This window comes from Passer montanus, unplaced genomic scaffold (assembly GCF_014805655.1).
Source record: "Passer montanus isolate IOZ18808 unplaced genomic scaffold, ASM1480565v1 scaffold75, whole genome shotgun sequence".
NCBI lineage: Eukaryota > Metazoa > Chordata > Aves > Passeriformes > Passeridae > Passer > Passer montanus.
In genome coordinates, this window is record NW_024372702.1 from 2,049,522 (window position 1) to 2,064,779 (window position 15,258).

The following is a 15,258-nucleotide window of genomic DNA, read 5'->3' on the forward strand; positions in this document are numbered from 1 at the left end:
AAGACAAGTTGTTGGGGAAGAAGACTAGCTTGGTTAAACAAAAAAACTAGACTAGATATTAGGGGAAAAAAAATCCATCAGCTCTGGAAGGAAGGTCAGGTATCTCAGTAGGAGTAGATGGATGCTATAAGATCACTTCAAAATGCAGGTTCTGCAAAGGGTCACCCACCTCAGGTAAGTGCAGACATCTCCCATTGCATACAACTTCACAATATCCCCAGTTAAAGAGTGTAATTGGGGCCCAAGTCTGAGTGGGCAGGAAAGCTATTTCTCAGCATCTGCTGGGTGTACATCATCATCCTGACACAAACACTGCAAATAGATTCCACTAAGAATTTTTCTGGTTATGGTCAAGGAGCAATTTGAATTTCGTCATATTCCTACAGATATACTTGTGCTTTTCTTTCAGATAAAATACCAGGGTAATGCAAGGCAGCAGAATAAGCCCACAAGATTTCTGACTTGATAATTGCTATTGTCTAACATGAATCTGCCAACTAAGTGATCAAGAACATTGCTAAAGAGATTCATGTAAGTTTTCATCAAAGTTCATACTTTCAATAAAGCATGCCAAATAGATGGTTGTCCTGTAAGTTAAAAGTTATGACTTCAAAGATCATCTCACCACTGGGTTCAGAGTTAAACCAAGTATGATTTAGAAAAAGCACCTACGAAGAACATGCCATCATATATGTGCCAGTGAATTTGGTGTCCCAGTACCAAGAAGATAAAAGAAACATTTTTTAAGAACTCCAGTAGCTACTCTCCTCTGTGATCATTGCTTCTGAAGCTCTAACATCACCTTCATATAAGTAATTTATGGACTGTAATCATAAATAATTTATTAAGCATAAATACTATTTGCCTTCACCTGTGTTAATCTCTATGCTAATTTTTATTCTTAAAATCATATGCAGAATATATGCATCTACAACTACAATGAGCAAAAAATATTCTAAAGCCTTGAGTGGCTGTACATATTACTTGATTTTCACAATGATTAACACATTGTTTGCTCATTGACTGACATGGCACATAGGTTTCAGAAAATCATCTAATTGTGAGTCCAGAGAAAATATCTAAATATACGTAAAATTATGTCAAAAGTTGATAGGATTTACAGGCAGTTATCTTTATACATCATTCAGTGGAAAGAGTACATTTTTGTATCCTATGTAGGTGCAGTAATAAAAATATTGGGATGATCATGGACCTGTGGACAAATGATTTTATGAATGACATGCTATCTACATATCTTCGCCAAGACTTTTAAAATGTAAAAGTACAAGGAATTATCTTCATAGAAAAAAACAAAAATCAATAAAAAATTAATGACAGCTAACTGGGGCATGGGAACAACAGTGAAATTATTAGCACCCAAAAATACACTGGAAAGTTCAAGTAATTACTTTTCACTAGCTATTGCCCACATGTTGAAGCCCAAGCAGGCATATTCTGTAATCACACATGCAGAGGGACAATTAATTGGAAACACTAATTTGCTAGAGTACAACAGTTAACACTGAGTGTTATTTTGAACATCTCTAATTGTGCTAAACACCATCATAAATACTTCAGTCAACTAAAATATATTTTTACAATTAGCATGTGTCATATGTTATATTGTGTTCATAACCAGAAACATTTTAATGTAGGCTTATGAATTATTGGGTTATGCAAATGTGCACCAATAAACAGTAAAACTTGCTTGTTTTTTTAGTGCTTTTTGCATTTTAAAGTTGCATTTTTCTGAACATTTTATTAGGGAATTATACAGAATTTCTGGTTCTATCTTATTCCATCAGACTTCCCTTAGTATTCTGATATATTATATTCTCTCTGAATGTCCCAGTTCTGCCCAGATACAAATTTTAAAAAGGTGAAAATACCTTCTAAATAGTAAGAGGCAATAAGAAAAACCTGATAATTATTGCAGAAAAAGTAATATTACAGGAAAGAATTAAAAAATGTTACAGGAACCCTAGAGAGAATTCCTTTCTTTCTATGGCTGTATTGTTTTGTGCTGCACATTCATGTCCTTTCCCAGTCTAGGATTTTTCTTTGGTTAGCATGTATGTGTGAGTACTATTTCCATAGTACTGAAGTGCAGAGACTCATAAAATTCATGTATAAAAGCAACAAAAATTTACTGCCATTCTTTGTCATGGATGCATTATTGGAGAAAAAAATACCATACAGCACCCATGGGTATCAAGTGAAAAGTGACACCTGAAAAATTGTAATTTGCCTTTATAATGTTTGACAAATATCAACACATTCTAAATAAAAATTTAACAAGATCTTTCAGATTAATCTAACAATTAGCATATCCCTACTGAGATTATCACATCATCTTTGCAATACTTCTTTGGGAAAGGAATACTCTCCCATAAGCTGAGAAAAAGAACTGGCAGAGTAGGCAGAATCAAAATTATCAGTTATTCTATGAAATAGAATGAAAGCAACAGCGTTCTGGAAAGCGTAATCCATTCTAATGACTTTTTCTAAAACTGTCTAGTGCTTTTCTTCTATGTAATTTGTGCCAAGGAAAAAACAAGGAAGATTAAAACCTGTTCCTACCTAAAGATCTACTATCCTATTTAGCAATCTTAACAGAGAAGTCCATAACATTTTTTCTGTCTCAGGACTGAACTAGTTAAATAAGTCCCAGAGAGCCTTTCCAGGACAACCTGTAGACATACCAGGTTGAATTCAGAGGCTTGAACTACTATTGCATTTGCAGATCAAGTTCTACAAAAAGAGAGAGTTTACGATTCAGGGTTTTCAATATTTTCAGGAAAACTTAACTTTTCTTCAAAGAGAAAAGAGGGGGAAAATCCTAAAGACAAATGAGAATATTGTATCTAAAAAATCCCAAGGATACAAGTGCATACAAGCACATGTCACAGTGCCCATAAGTGAAACAAATTCTGCCACTGGCAAAACAAAAAAACCAACAAAACACACATCACAGAAAAAACCTCCACTATATTCACTGAAGGCATACTGCTAACACTGGAGAGAAAATAAATAAGTATTCTCACACTTGATATTCAAGAAAATGTTAACAGATTTATACTGCTGACACAGTCCATTTTCAGTCATTTCAACACCTATAATACACACAGCTGAAACTTAGTTACTCTGCACTCTGAAGACAACAGTCCTTAGCAAACAGCAAGTACACACTCCTGTTGTGTGCTAAACTCATTGGAGAGAATTATGGAGCACATTATTTCTTAAATTCTGTTGCCTCAGTCCACTCATATAACGAGCCATAGTAGTTGTGTCACCAATGCTTGAAGCAGAAATGAAAGCATAATTTATGCATATTTTAACATAGGAGGCTCTCTTTTCACTTTACAATCTTTTAAAGAGCCCTGCAGTTCTAAGATACCCTATTATGTTAAGTGGTTCTGTAGTTTCTTCAGTATTTTATGTACAAGGCCATCCCGTTTTTTTAGGTCATGGCACAACAGTTAAAGAGATATAGATGAGGCAAAGGATACTAGACAAAAATTGTATATTATTATTTCTTTCTACTGTTTTCTTCCTAGCCCTGCCCCTTCTTTATTCTTTCTTCTCCAAAATGAAGAAAAAGGACAAAAAAAAAATCTCAAAAACAACAAATCAAAAAATACTTTACATATTCTCTGCTAAACATCAACATATACGTTTCTAGTATATTCTCAACCCCTTCTTATTCAAAAATTATTAAGTGTAATTTTTAATGATTTTAACCATAGCTGAGCACTAAGCAGATATTTTTAGTAATCCAATCACAAAGACAGCTGTGTGATTGAAAAGCAGAATTTAACTTAGGACCCATCAGTGGGTTTGAACATTTCAAACTGCCTTCCAGACTTTCTTACCTTGCACTTCACAGTACTGAATTAGCTTTATAACAACTTCATAAGCTCTTTAAAAGCCACTTCAAACTTAAAAAAAAAAGACTCAAATGGAACAATTTCTCCATCCTTCAAATCTAAGTCAATTCAGATGCCTTTTGTCACCCTATGTCCTTCCATCCATATTCGTCATTCAGAATATTGTAACGAAATAAGAAGAGTTTAGCTTTGCTTTCTTGAGTTTTTTTAAGTAAGTTCTTACTGAAAATGAAAGTCTCCATTTTATCCTTTTTACTGTCTTCCAACATTCAGGATTGAGAGAAATAACTCAAAATAAGTGTCAATATATCCATGTCAGCTTGTTGATCTAGGGGTATATGATTCTCCCATAGGGTACAAGAGGTCTCAGGTTAAAAATTCTGGATGAGCCCAACTTTAAGGCTTGTCAGCCTGACTTCAGTGCCAGGAAAAGTCACAGAGAAGATCATCTGGAGTGCAGCACAGCTAGGGAAAAAGGCCCAGACAGCTGACATTGGGAAAGATAGATCCTGCATGACTGACTTGATCTCCTATGACAAGGTAACCCATTTCACCAATGAGGAAAAGGCTGTGGATATTGTCTACCTGCACTTCAGTTAAGTCTTTGAAAGCTTCCCACACCATTCTCCTGGAGAAGCTGGCTTCTCATAGTGTAGTGGTGTGTACTTTTCACAGGGTAAAACTGGCTGGATGGCTGAGCCTAGAGCATGGTGGTGAATGACCTTAAATTCAACTGGTGCCTGGTCACAGGTGGAGCTCCCTGGGTCTCACTACTGGGGCCAGTCCTGCTTAATATCAATGATCTGGGTAAAGGCACTGAGTGCACCTTCTGTCACAGACAACACCAACCTGGGTGGGAGTGCTGATCTGCTGAAGGGTAGGAAGGCTCTGCAAAGGGATCTGGACAGGCCAGATTGTTGGGCTGAGGCCAAGAGTATGAGGTTCAACAAGGCAGAATGCTGGGTCACAACAACCCCATGCAGTGCTACAGGCTGGGGAAGAGTGGCTGGGAAACCGCTCAGAATGAAAGGACCTGGGGGTGCTGGTCCACAATCAGCTGAGCATGAGAGAGCTTGTGGCCAGGTGGCCAAGAAGGCCAATAGCAGCCTGGACAACAATAATATGGTCAGCAGGACCAGGGCAGTGATTGTCCTGCTGTACTCAGCACTGGTGAGGCTGCACCTCAAGTGTTGTGTCCAGTTTTGGGCCCCTCATGACAAGAAGAACATTGAGGTGTTGGAGCATGTCCAGAGAAGGGCAGAAGCGATAAAGGGTCTGGAGAGTAATTCCTGTGAAAAATACATGAGGGAGCTAGGGGTGTTTAACCTGGAGAAAAGGAGATTCAGGGGAAAGCTTAGCACTTCTACAACTGCCTAGAAGGAGTACATAGCCAGATGGGGCTTGCTTTCTCCTCCCAGGTAAAATTGACAGGAGGAAAGGAAATGGCCTTGAGCTGTGCCAGGGAGATTCCAAAAGAATATTAGGAAAAATTTATTCACTGAAAAGGTTATCGAGTACCAGAACAGGCTAGCCAAGGAAGCAGCTGAGCTACCATCCCTGGAAGCATTCAAAGACAACATGTGGCTGAGGCACTCGATGACATTGTTAAGTGGTGAACACAGTGGTGATGGACTCAATCTTTGAATTCTTTTCAAAACCTAATGATTCTATGACTTCAGCATTACATATTTCAGACACAAGATTCTGCCAGCTGCTCTTTCTTGGTTTATGGAAAACTCAATCACAAATATTCAATTAGTCCTGATCAACATACCTTCCATATGCGAGTAATTTACTTCCCCTAACAAGCCTTTGAGGAAAACATATTGTAAAAAAATTTAGTCCAAAATATAAACACCCAATTCTGCTTTCATTAGTGTATTGATTCTGATGGAAACATTATAATGGGCTTGCTAAAATATTTTTGTAATATAAAGTATACCAGTTGATTTGGATCAGGTTCAATTAATACAAAAAATGCCTTCTTTACATCCCTTAAAACTTTACAAAAGGTGCTGGTGGTCAACAAATGCATCAGTGCTCTCTGAACAATAAAGAAACTGTGCTTTGTTCTTCTGTTCCACAATAGAAGACTTTTAAAAACTTTACTGACCTTAAGCACACCAATTCAGTTCTACACAGAAGTCACCTTTAATATTTAGAAATAAGGCACATAACAAAAAGAAAAATTAAGAGACAAAAAAAAAAACTCACTTAGAACTCTGAAATCTTTACTAAGGTAAGAACAGAACAGCCTGAAATTTTCTATAGCAACTTTAACCAATACTTTCTACAAATTTTTCAGCATACTGAAGGAACAGGCAGCAGTCTGATAAAACAACACCTTACCTTGATAACATCTAGTTAGGATATGTAATGCCATGAACTTGTGCTATTTTGAGGTTTGTGTAGCTTTAGCTTGATTGAAACTTCTGTTCACTTCAACTTTCCAATGCAATAAAACAAAATCGTATGGAGCAAGCCAGCATCAAACCTACCTTAAGCTCACTTAGGTCTTGATCAGAAGACAACCGTGCAAACACATGCTCATACATACACACATAGTACTCAAGTGGGATTAAATTTACCATATACAAAAGTAAATTTCACTGTCTGTGTCAGAAGGGAAAGAGCAGAATTGAACCTCTTTATATTATTCTTGTGCTGCCTAGAAGCAGGAAAAGAAAATTTCAATATGCACTCTGACCTCCTGCAATTTCAGACAAAATTACATTTGAGCAGTGTTAGATAAACTTTGGTAGGCAATTCTGATTGCTGGAAAAAGGAAAACACAAAGGTACAGCCATCTCAGCAAGAGGCCATGGATGAGATTTGTGTCACAGTGTTCAGGTTTGGGTCCCTATTTTGCCTAATTGAGGCCAGCAGCTTTCATCTGCTAAATTATGTTGGAGGAATCAAATCTGGAACCTGCATCCCAAGCTCCCACAGCAATACCCTAATCCCACATGGACAGAAAAAAAGGCACAAACATTTCATGGTTTTGCTTTCACTGTAAATTGCTGTGTCTTAGATTTTTTTTTTTTGTTGGTCAACTCTATACAATACCAGCTCTCAGTTATCTACACAAAAACTTGGATTTGATTCTTTGTTAAAGTACCAACAATTAATGTATGTAGGGAGGTAACACGCTGCATATGGGGTTGAGTACAGGAAAAGGAACATGAAAGCTATAGTACATTGTAAATGAAAAAAATTACCTTTAGGCTAACAAGACATCCTTCAAGAGGAAAAACCAGATAATTTATGCCTGCAGAGGTACTGTAAGGCTCATATTTTAGCAGACAAAATTTCTCATAATAATATAGCTGAAGCCCAACAGGAAGGATCTATTAATCCTTTGTATACTCCAGTATTGTTTATTCAGCCAAAAAAAGTGGCATAAAACATTAATGTCATTTTCTCACTCAAGGTTTTTTCACTTGAATAATTGAGGAGCTCTACTGATCAGATTGAGCATTGAAAGACTGGGAGAACAGATGGCAGACATGCAGTGAATAATTTTTGCATCAAGCAAACTTTCACTGTTCAATACAATCTATGCAGAAGAACATGCTCCTTTTGAAGCATCCCACTGGGCAGGTAAGAGTGAAGGATCAGAGTCAATTAAACAAATGTGCTTTCTATTGGCATCCAGAAAGTTATGTCTACTCCACCACCAGCCGTAAAGGCTGAGCTAAGTGTGTATTGCTGAATACAAAAGGCCCATTTCCATCTCTGAACTGGGTCAGAGTAACACAGGTGAACAGCAACTGGAGGAAATGCACCACAATACACCTATCTTTGAAGTCCTCATTTCCATGTGCTGATATCCTTAGAGCTGGAAAGGTTAAAGGAGGTCACACACCCTGCTCAAAAAATAGGTAAGTCTCTATCGGCAAATTAGGGAATGATGATTTTGCTCCAGTTCTTTACACAACTGAAGGTCTGAAAAATGCTACAGGATTCATATTAATCTCAGAAGTCTTGTGTTTACATCAGCTTTCCTGAGTTGTAAGAAATCATTTCAGTACTGAAGCTTAAGACTAAAAAGTTTGTGCAAAATAACTATTGTTAACACTCCTCTTCCAAAAATTATCATTATGTCTTTCTCCAAAACATCATTAAGACTTCAGTGGCATCAGTACTGCCTCTTTTAGTGGAAGAATAAACATTCTGAACAAGGCTTTTCTTTGGCATGAATTGTCATCTGCTTTCATATCTGTAGCTGTTGGGGAGGAAAGGACTGAAAATCTTCTCTGTACTTGCCTCTGTTTATTGCTTTTGGAAGTGTTTAGAAAAAGCCAACCATTCACAAATATCTTATTTTGCTGAAATTAGAACAGCATTTTCATAAAACAAAACCCTTGGAGCTCTCTAACTTGATTTCCAAACTCTGTAAATGCCATGGGACCTTTCTACAAGGACACTGCTATGACACAGCCTGTGGGAAACTGTTCAGCAGTTTGAATCTAGATTTGTCTCTATCATACGATGTGAAGGTGGCTGTGAATTTTAGAAGCAAGCAAGTAAGCCATTCTTGAATTCTTTCCCATTTTTCAGCCACACTGCAGTAGGGTTATAGGAAGCAGTGCACTAACAGCACAGTCCATAATAAAGGTAACTCTGGATTTAAAAGCAACTACTGCCACATGTTAAAGACAACCTGCTGACAGTTGTTCTAAGTATTTAACTCTGGAAACCATATTCTTGAAGTGAGAAGAAATACATATGTTGACTACAGCCCTGGATGACTAGAAAGCATTTTTCTTCCTGAGGTAAAAAGTTTACTTCATAATCACTCTGCTCTGTGAAGTGTCTAGCCCTTACAGTAGTGCCATGTAACTGGATGGAGTTTTTAAAAATAAACACACACACATATATATATACACATACACACATAAATCCTGTAGGTCCTAGCAGTTTTGCTGTTTCAAAAATAATAACCTAAATCCCTCCATAAAACCCCATATACATGTTTCTAAAATTTAAAATCAGTTAGGTCTTATTCACCATGCGACCAGAATAGAGTCTTTTTCACAAAATCTATTTTACATCAATTTTACTTTCACTTGATGGTTTTGGTTGTGAAAGAATTAAATATCATAGTACTGTTTGTGTTTTTTAAGGGAAGCAGTCTGAGATTGCACCCAACCATTGAGAAACCAGCACCAGAAGAAAACAACAAGCAACCAGAGTAATTTCCTAGACATACAAATTTACAAAGCCAAGGAAACATGTTTGAATGATACTCGGATTTTTTTCTGCAAGACAAATGTCTCCACGCTATTGTTGCTCCAGTAAAACATGGGAGGAAAACAAAAACAAAAAAAGTATATAACAACTCAGACAAAATATGCCAGACAGTGACAAATAACTGATTAATTTAAATTGGACAGCTCTGGTTGTTGTCAGAAAGTTGAAAACATTTTTGTTTTTAAACACAGAACCAGTGGCAGCATGGTCTGAATACAAGTTTTAACTAACATAGACTTCTAGGCAGTGTCAGTCAGCATTCAGGTTTCTTACACAGCCCACTTCCCTTGACCTCCAGTGTACTTATTTGATGTGCAAAAGAGGATAAAACAGAGCATTGCCAAAAGGGAAATTATGGTTGCCTGAGCTCTTAACCTATTGTAAGCACCTCTCTTTCAAAGCTGAGCTATGAATACATACACCACACTTCTGCAGAACTGATAAAAGATTCCTGGTGCATCATGAAGATGAAAAATGATTCTCAGTCAAGAGGGAAATTGCCAGAGGTGTCAGAAGACTTGTTGCAGTGACGCAAACAGTGACACAGACATTAATTTCAATAATTTGACAGTGAAACAGTGCAAACCTGAGCTGCCTAATTCTTTACAATCTTCCTTTTTTCCCAACAAGATTTGGTCATTTAAGTTCTTCAAAAACTGCATCTCTATCTTGCCCTAAACTCCTCCCCCCACTTTTACACCACTCCCCCCCCCAGAAAAAAAATAAAAAAGCACATAGATGTTTCATTTCAGCAGGGGGATTTTCATTAATTATACTAAACGGAGTGATGATCTGGAAAGGTCACACCAGCCTTTCAGCATGCCGTCTCTCCCAGCTAAGTACTTCTTGGCTACAATTGATTACCTTGTCTCTTAGGTTTGCATCATTCCATCAAGGGCAGCCTGTGTGGCATCAATAGCATTACTGATATTGTGATGAGCCACATCCCAACCTGATATGGCCTCCATCGCATGTTCAAGGTGCTAAACTCTAACAGAGGTTGAAGCCTTTAGACTGACACTCTGGAAAGGAACACACGGTACTGGGGAGACCTAGCACAATAGTGGGTATTCCCATGACTCAGTGATGTAGCATAACATAAAGAGCATCCCTCAATGAGGGCTAATTGTTCTCACCAAGTTTCTCTTATTTTGTGTTTTAAATCCTATGTTACATCCATTTAAAAAAAATACAACGAAAACTAAGTTACTAAAATGTAGTAGTGAAGATATTTCCTTGAAATTGTCCTTTGCTCATCTGCCTTACAAGAAAGGATTCCCACATGAAAGATTCACACGATGATCTGTAAAGGAAGCCACATGCATGCTTTAGCATACATGCTCACCTCTTATTCAAGAATAGTGAAACCTTTCAAACAGCTGTAGCTGTCCCAACACATTCTGTGTGTTTTGTCAGATCCCCAACTACAAGAGACTGGTTCTTGTATAGGCTACTTGGATGTTATTATCTGTAACAACAGCTCCCTACCTGGTACCACACCAAAATGTCCCCATTGTGTATCTGCCCAAAACCATAGCCCATTTGTACATGACTGTTTCCCATATCAAACATGCAGTAAACCACTGATCTTGGGGAGAAAAAAAAAAGGGCTTGTGGGTGTGTGTATACAGGAGACAGCCAAAGGTTCAGCTCTCCCTCACTGCCAGGTTAGCAGGGGACACAGACAGATGGTCACCTTGTGCTGAGGCAGCTCAGAAAATGCTTTTTCAAGTATGAATATAAATGGGCTATGTCACTTTTAAAGTCTGAAATATTCCACTGGCACCAGTTCAACTGCCTCTTAGTTAAGAGATTTTTGTACAATAAATAAATTTGCAAAAGTGCTAGGTCAAAACAAAAAAAAAAACAAAACAACCAAACCCAGTCAGCTTCTTCTGATACCATTTCTCTCATCATTACAATGCACTCTTGGAACTTTCAACTTCAGGGAAATGCAAATTCTTCAACAATGAATTATGCAAGAGGAATGAAATACATGTGGGTATAGATATGACAGAAAAATCTTTTGCAGCACATACAGGGTGACAAGGTACAGAGACAGTGCTCTTCACTCTTCTGCAACTGATCGAGAGAATAGTTAAATTATACCTGTAGTGAGGTTTTATACACAGCCTTAAGCAACTCCACTTACAGCATCAACACTGCAGAAAGCGACATGTGACTTCTGAGCCCTTGGTTACAGGATGACAGAAAGCAACCTGGATACAGGGATACAAATCCCACTTAAGGTTACATTTGTCCTTTGCTGCAGACCCTACCAATCTGCTATGTCCTACTTCACACTTGATGAAACACGAGCACTTGTACCCTGCCTACTCAATACACAACATCAGTCACTAATTGCCACTGGAGTTGTTTGTTTAGACCAGGCTTTTTACCACTGGCACACACCAAATTGTAAAACTGTTCTTTGTTCTGCATAGCATAAAGTCATAAGCAGGGGGCAAGAGGCGGTGGGTATTGAAATAGCAGAATATATTTCAAAATAATTATCAAACATCTACAGAACTGCAAAATAATTCACAAAAGCTTCAGAATAAAATGAGAATAATAAGAGACCAGGTACTTCAGCTGAAAGGAGGAAAACCAGAGGAGATGCAGTACCTGGCAGCATCCAATAGTACTGCTGGCATTAGAGATCCACATCCTCAACTACATCAGGAATATTCCAGCACACACACAACCTTTCACAAGCATTTTTCGTAGAAGGTACACAGGTTGACAGTAACAAGGCAATTTTTACCATGGGTCCCACTAAAATGATAAAAATTAGCATAAAAAGAGTGCTTACAGGTTCTGGCAGAGTATAGAGGAAAACTTTGTTTTGCAGTATCAAGAACTTGGCCTGAAGGTAAAAGGAAAACAAGCAAGGCACGCAAAGTAACTTATTTACTCCTACTGTTCTTCAGTTGCAGCAGATCCCTCGGGGTAAAGACGCTGCAATACAGTTATACAAGAAAATTGGAAGGACAGAGAAGTCCTGCTGAGAACTTATTGCAAGTGTGACACAAAGCAGCAGCCACACGGCTAAGGAGGTAAATACAGCATGCCAAAAGAAAAGGGGGTCAGCAAGCGGCATCGAGCAAAGCCGCCGGTTAGCGCTCACCGCGGTGCAGCTGCCGTGCCGGTCCCTTTCTTTGCCGAGGATGAAGAGAGGAAAAGGAGCTGTTTGTTTCCCTGTCGTTACCACTAGGGACTCCAGAGCTGCGGCTGCCGGCAGCATCCTGGAAGCTGACAGCCGGGAGCGGGCCCGCTGCCGAGGAGCAAGTGCCGCAGCGCCCGGCAGCGCGGCCGCGGGGCAGCCGCCTCGGCGGGAGCGGCATCCCGGGGGCGGCCGGCAGCGCTCCGCTCCTGCGGGCCAGCGGAGAGGCAGGGAAGGGCTTTGCGCAGGGAATCAGCGCAAAGAGGGCCGCTAAGGAACCTGCTCCTTCATCTCCCGTAGCCTCTCCATGCCTTTTCGATCAAAGAGCACCTTCTCAGAGAGCTGATTGCTAGATCACGTCAGATGATGCAGCTTTAAATGTATCTCAGAAATCTCTCTCTCAGAAAGGTGAGCAAAGAACTATAAATAGAGAACCTGACTTCTAAAATACTTGTTTTTTTTTTCTTTTTGCCTACATCATGTTCAACATACTAAGAACCTTTCACACACCATAATTTCTTCTGAGTCTGAACAATCTTTGCCCCCCAGCTCACACATGAAAGCACAGAATCCTGCAGGGAGAAATCAGATCTCTACCAGATTTGCCAGCAAATAGCACAATAGAAACATTCTGGAAAGTCTAAGAACCATTGTAATAAAATAGCAAGTAAAAATACCAGTTAGCACATGATATGTGAAACAGGTGATTCAACAAACAAAAATAAGGATTCAGGAGAAGGGAAAGGAATACATTCAATTATATTTTTAAAAATCCAAGCAAAATATTCCAAGGAAAGCACTCGTATTAACTAGGATTAGCATCAGAAAAAAAAAACCACACACACAGAGCTAGGTGATAAGAAAGAAAATTTAAAATTTTAATAGTGACATGGAAAGTACACGACAAAATGTTTCATACTACAACTGTGTACACTGTTTCCAGCCACTTTAAAACCAAGAAACCATCTCCAGACAGACAAAGAACAGTGAATACTTAATTTACAGAAAGTTGTTTTGAGTTTCCATTTTTTTTTTCTGTTCCTGGGTGGTGATTTTGTGACAAAACCCCACTCACAAATCAGTGGGCAACATATGAAATTTCCATTTCTAGCCCCAAACTAAGACCACTGGACTGCATTTCTCCCACAGCCAAAGTTTCATCTCTGACTTGGTTCACCCTTTAGAGCAATGAGTTGGTGTAATTGCCTCAAAGGAAAGCTGATCAGCATGCAGTCACATGATGCAGACTTGATAAATCTTAGCAAGCAAGCGCTGCAAGCAGCTAAACACATATGGGAGATAAAACTGGACAGTGCACTTGGAGAAATAAACAAGGAGGCTGCTTAGCTCCAGATGCTTGAGCAAGGTTTCTTTTCCACGACTGACACAAAATCCCCACCTTGTCCCATCTCTGTTCCTCCTCTTGGTCACTCAGTGCTCCGAGGCTGACTCTAGCCATGGGAGACCAGTTCTTTACTGTGGCCTCCCACCCAGCTGATTCCTAGGTCAACAGCCCTGCCATGGTTCATTGTCTGTGAAGCAAAGGGAGGACTTGCCTCTAGCTGAAAGAGCAAAGTAGCAAAAGCAGCAGAGCTGAATCTGAAATTCTAAGTATACAAAGACAGCTGAGAGCAGGCTTATTCACAGAATTCTTTGATTCACTTCCCCCTCTCAAACAACTTCTTTAGTTGTTTTCCTCTGATAATGACAGTACCATCTGTTCTTAACATTTATCTGGTATCCCTACCTTTTGGGTATGGAAACATCCCTACTCACATAGAGCATTATCAAATCAATTATGTTCTGTTTATGAAAACATACTCAGTTGCTGGAGGGAAGATCACATAGTTATAAGCAAAGTGACTCCAGACACCAAGCCACAAGATACTAGGAAGAAACAAAATCCTACATGCTTCATCACATGACTATCCTCAGCAGCTGTCTCTACTCAACCAGGTTCCAGAATAAATGCCTGCAATTTCCCTAAAACCAGTCCCAAGACCAAACCCACAGGTTTCCTAGCAATAGTCTGGCAGAACCTACAAAGTGCACTGGGCCTGGGAATGTTAATCTCCAGCAGAATTTGCCATGCTCTACTTGAAGCACTGTAATCTGTGAAGTCATCCAGCACATGCTGATGGGAATAAGGAAAAGTATATTGGTGTACAGATGAGGGCCCTGACTGCATAATAATTATTGAAACTTTACAGCCAACTTCACAGTGACAGCTCACTAGCTTCATGTAAAGGACAAATGTGCCTAGGGAGTCTGCATAGTCTTCATCATTGGAGGTCTTTAAAAAGAAATTAGACATCTGCCAAAAATTCTACAAGGACAGCTGATCATTCTGTAGACAGACACCACTGACATCCTTTCAAACTCACACCTAAAGATTATCCTTCAATCTATCCTAATTAGTAGCCTCCCAGTGGGTTGGTCTCTCTCTTCATAAGCTACATTTCACCAGACATCATTCCCAAAATGAATATAACACCTAATAGTATGAGATATCACAAAAAATTTAAGTAGACAAAAATCCTAAAAAGCACACCCAGAAGCTTTTTATATTTAAGGTTTATTAATCACCCTAACAATGCTAATCAGGGTCAGTTTGGACAATTTCATCAAAAGAAGCTGTAAAGTGGGGACTAAGTCTCACAGGAAGTTAGCAAACCTACAGAAAGGCAAATGATCTTCTCTATAATTATTTATCACCACCTCAGGACTTAAAAGAAAACCATCTGGCTAGCTAAAATTCAGCCCAGGGTGACAGGGGCTACAATTTCCCAGCAATGTCAGTGAGCAGCCAGAGTCTCATGATCATCAGCAATGTTTTGTCCCAAGCTACAGATACATAAAGTGGGGAGTGAGAAGGTGTAAAGTTAAAATATTTTAACTGAATCTAAACAACACCAGAGTGAACAAATTTTTGTTGTTTTGTTGTTTTGAATTTTT

At 38.9% G+C, this 15,258-nt stretch overlaps 1 protein-coding gene across 12 annotated transcripts in view; it reads right to left on the minus strand.

Moving 5' to 3' along the window:
- The window catches only part of LRRC4C (leucine rich repeat containing 4C), a 485,302-nt gene that overhangs the window by 452,377 nt on the left and 17,667 nt on the right, over positions 1–15,258 (minus strand). Inside the window, exon 1 of one of the 12 annotated variants that reach the window (XM_039731028.1) lies at positions 12,268–12,306. The exons of 10 other annotated variants lie outside the window; for them this stretch is intronic. The gene's annotated coding sequence lies outside the window, so the exon portion shown is untranslated. Of the gene's footprint in view, positions 1–12,267; positions 12,307–15,258 lie in introns of those variants that run through there. One more of the 12 variants, XM_039731025.1, reaches the window with a different exon arrangement.